The following is a 5000-nucleotide window of genomic DNA, read 5'->3' as shown; positions in this document are numbered from 1 at the left end:
CTTTATTATTAGACATTATTTTTCACCAAATCAATGTAAATACAGAATTTATATTTTAAGAGGGGTTAATCGCAAGTGTAAAAAGTCACTTATTTTTAATAAATTTCTAAATAATCCGCCCGTGCCAAATATCAGCGAGCGCCTTCCTTAGGCGGTCATTCGAGCCCCCAGTCACGCGATTGGGGCAGTGTTTCAAAATTTCATAAAAACAGATGTTTTGCAACACAAAACATGACTTTTCCCTGTGGAAGTACAGTTTAACTCCCCTTTCCCCCCCCCCCCCCCAAAAAATAATAATAATAAATAAATAAATAAAAATAATAAATAAAAAAAAAAAAATAAAATCAGTGGGATGCGAGCATAAACTTTGGCCAACACAGAATATCGGTACACAGAGTAGCCCCCCCTGTTGTTGCTGGTTTTTTACATACCCCAATTTTTTTAAATTTAATTTTCTATTTCGTAACATAACACACAAAAAATATGAAAATAGGTTTTCACTCCCATATCATTCAAGCCCCAAATGGGGTTTTTTGTATAAAATTAATTTTGGACTTTTTTTCCCGACTTGTAAGGGGCCGAATTTTTCCTAGTCGGCACTATTATATAAAATATATATATATATATTATATATAATATAATAATATTATTATTATACATATATATATTAAAATAATATATATATATATATATATATATATATATATTTTGTGTATACAATATATAGATTAAAAGTATTTGTGGTGTGTGTGTGTTTTTGGGGTGTGGTGTGGTGTGTGTTGTGTGTGTGTGTGTGTGTGTGTGTGTGGTGTTGTGGTGTGGTGTGTGTGTGCATGCGCGCATATGTAATGCATATATTTTAAAAATATAATATATATTTTTTATATAAATTTTATATATATATATATATAGTGGTGTGGTTTTGTGTTGTGTGTGTGGTGTGGGGTGTGTGTGTGTGGTGGTATATATTAATAATATATAATATAATATTATATATATAATTATATATATATATATTATTTTTAAAATTTTATATATAGATGATGTATAATGTATATATAGTTTTAAAATTGTAAGGGTAATAGAAGTAATAAAACGTTTCAGTACAGAAAGTGAACTTGATTTCATTTCTTGTATTTTTTCATCCCCAGGTAGGAAGATCCGGGGCGCAAGGGGGGGTTTTTCCGGGGAGATGAAGTGTTGCAGTTTAAACCTGCAAGGACAAGGACCCCCATCTTTATCGGGCCGGTTTTTCGGTGGGAAAAAAAAACATCTCCGCGCACCCCCACCGGGGCCCGAAGAAGCCACGAAGAACCTGTATACGTAGACACACACCCAAAGCGTTTTATTCCCAGAAGAGAGGTTTTCACGGGATTTTGATGAAGAAGAAGGGGGATAACTACGTCATTGAAAAAAAATTTTGGGGCGAGCACCGGGGACCATATCAATTTTGCCTTTTAAAAAGCTTCCCAAAAGACGAGGAAGGAGATGAAGCTGGGGGACCTTTTCTACGGCCCGTTTGTTTGTGGGAAAAGGAATGGAACCAGAATTGGTGTGCATTGATGTATACGACCGAGCCGTTGGCATGGGTACCCTGCCGGAGGGGGGAGTTATGTTCACAGTTCCTTTACACGTGGCTAGACAGATTGTCAACCCAAACAATCCTTTTTTAAAGACAATAAGTAAGATGATAAAATATACAATAGTTGTTGGGTTTAATGGCAGAGTTTGGATCAAGGCAGAGAGACAAAGAGAAATGGTTGCCATAATGAACTGTATTGCGATGCTGGAGGTTATGCCCTCTGAGGAAGCAGAGAAAAAGGTGGTCAAATTGCTTGAGAATTTTTGATAATAAAAACATGACTCATTCTCATTCTTTCTTTTATCCCTAGGTCTCTACTATTGCAGTCGTTATTAGTTAGAGGCCAATAAAATCAAAGTAATTCATTGACTCTTAAAGATTCTTTAATGAACGTTTCTTTACCCATGATCATAACTTAATCATTTATTCCTTTTCTGTCTCTATATTGCTTTCTGTTCCTCCTCTCCCTTTCCTCTTCTTTATCCCACTCCTCTTACTCCTCCGTTTCCCGTTCTTTCTCTATACCAGGCCTTTCCTCATGCTCTTGCATTCTCCCTACTTATGGGAGAGAAACAATTGTATACGCACAGTCGCGCAGCTGCTTCAATAGTGAAAATATTCTTAAAGCCATCGACTGAGGCAACACTACGCAATTAAATGTATGTTCGCAGTAATTTCATTATCCATATTGGCTTTGGTGAGAACGATTTCCTCAGAAATTGGTGTGTAGAGAGCTGCTGTTTGTCGCTGAGGCAATCGCTTCCAAGTATATCTTCGATCTGCGAGGCTCCTGTTGCTACGGGGTCAGGGAAGAAAAGGAGGTAACTCAGAAGACGGAAGCAGTGAAGGATAGTCGGCGATTTTAGCTTATAAGGATAGTGAACAGCATAATTGTTTTTCCTATTAACATTGCTTTTACCGTTACCATTATCTAGTTATAACCACTTCTTACTAGTAGTATGGTTATTATCATCATGTTGTTATTGTATTATTAATGAGTTATTTTGTCCCCCGTGGCCTTATTACGATGTGAATATTACAGAGAAATCGGCACAGAAAGTCGGCCGACAAATAGACTGCGCAAAGGAGCACTGGCAGACGATTCCCAGACACGTTTAGCAGAGTATACATTTCTCAGGTCGACCAAATTCTGTACATGGGACTCATCATTAATTTCTTACGCTTTCATAAGGTTCATATACGCCATCTACAGTATTTTGAGAAGGCATTAATCGCGGTAGGTTGATATTGATGCGAAAAGGTGCAGTCATATGATATAGCATGGTCGTCGACAGCCGAGCCGGGCCCTAGGGCAGTACATATGGGTGCGACCCTTTATAATTAATTGTATGTTTCCACAAAAAAAGAGTTTTGTTTGTACATCGCGGGCCTTAATGTTGGAGATCACTATAGTTATTTTAAAGTCAATATTCACTTTGATTATCATTATTATTACAGTCCTTGATTAAAGAAATTAAAGCAAAATGTCTCTCTTATCTGTAATAAACAAGATTTTTTTTTTAATCATCTCATTCAGTTATACGACATGTAAGCAAGAAAATCACAGATAATAATAAAAAAATGAACCGTGGATAGGCTAGGTACCCGCTTTTCCTCTCCACCTTTCAACACTCCTGACGTATAGTTCACCTTCCCGAATGTGAATGTACATAACATCTAAACTGCTGTCTCCACTCAGCCTGCAATATATATATATATATATATATATATATATATATATATATATATATATATATATATATATATATATATATATATACATACACACACACACACACACACACACACACACACACACACACACACACACATATATATATATATATATATATATATATATATATATATATATATATATATATATATATATATATATATACACATTTATATATATATACGTATATATATGTGTGTGTGTGTGAGTGTGAGTGAGTGCTCAAAAGTACACACCTATCAGAGGCAGAGATGGACTGACAGATATAAGATAGTGAGACATGAAATAACCACTGGCGTGCTTGTCAATCGCAATGCTAATTGACTGTTGAGATCGCTGTCTAACTTCGCAAAAAAAAAATACTGGTTGAAATGATTTGATGTTAATTCAGAATAAATGATCATATCGATCTACGAATTTAAAAAAGACATAGACGTATTCCATTGCCTTAAGCTCGTGCATGTAGATGTTAACAGATAGCAGCTCAAGCTATGTAGTGAGTAAGGGTGTTTGTAATACAACTTGTCTATGAAAACGCCTTATGCAAGAAAATGTATATATGCGATGGAAAGGAACATTATTACTGTTACTGCTACCACCGCCACTACCACTGCTGTCATTATTATTGTTTTTGCTCTTAAAAAATGGGTCAATCCCTTCAAGGTAATATGTCCTCGAGTTTTAGCTTTGGTTTTGCAGTGTGGTGTTTTTAATTTTTTTTTTCTTCTTTTTTGCGTCGACACCCATTGGAGATTTGATTAAGCTGTCCATCGATATGATTACCTGTCCATTTGTAATATTCACTTTGTAATTACGTAAGCAGTAGGGAGCAAGTTAATTTTTAATTTGCAATCAATATATTTTTCCATTGTGGTATTCCGGAAAATGGACACGTCGGATGCGCCTTTTTCTTCGAAAACAGGAAGGGGGGAGGGGGTTTCATCTAAGAATAGAGGCACTATGTAGTATACAAATATATGCGTACTTTAAAATTAATCGTAGATAATAATTCGTGAGCCACAATTCTAACCTGACAAATGGGCATGATCTTATCCACCAGGTTGACTAACGGAATAGAATTGAAGGGAGGCACATTTATTTCTCTTGTAAACGCCGCTGTTCATTTCTCCTACGTTTATCATAAAAAAACCTGAGTTAGTTATTACAATGAAAGTTACCTTTGTGCAAATATGATTCACTCACACGCCTCCTTAAAAACTTACGGCCCGTGCCCTTTACCTCATTATGCCGCCGAGGCGACGTATGGGATAAAACCGGCAGTCGATCGCCCGCAGTCGGATTCACGGAGAACCTTACTGTTCCAGCTCTAAACACGCGTGTCAGCGACCTCGTTCTGGGAAGGCGCGCGGCGATGACCGAGGCGGCAAAGAACGAGACGGAGGTGACAGCCGACAGGGGAACATGTGGACGTGTGACGGAAAGATGATTATAAACCTTGGAAACTCAGTCGCACGTGGGGCTCCAGTGATGGCGCCAAGATGACGTCACTGCGGCCTGTCCGGAGTCAGTGACTTGGTTCAGGTGAGAGCCTGGGGGGGCAGTCTGGCTCCTGGCGCAGGAGGAAGCACAGCGCGCGTCTGCTCTCGCCCTTCTCACTGGGCCACCGCAGAGAACCAGTCTTCGGTGCCGCTGCTTTCCCAACGGCTCTCCGTGATTTCAGAA

The 5000-nt window shown here is 37.9% G+C and overlaps 1 pseudogene; it reads left to right on the top strand.

Annotated features, from left to right (window-relative positions):
* The window catches only part of LOC119596265, a 4609-nt pseudogene extending 2740 nt beyond the window's left edge, over window positions 1-1869 (top strand).
* Window positions 1870-5000: the final 3131 nt, after the last annotated feature.

Source organism: Penaeus monodon, chromosome 37, assembly GCF_015228065.2.
Source record: "Penaeus monodon isolate SGIC_2016 chromosome 37, NSTDA_Pmon_1, whole genome shotgun sequence".
NCBI classification, from domain to species: Eukaryota; Metazoa; Arthropoda; class Malacostraca; order Decapoda; family Penaeidae; genus Penaeus; species Penaeus monodon.
The sequence above is the reverse complement of the archived record's forward strand: the minus strand, read 5'-3'. Positions and strand labels throughout refer to the sequence as shown.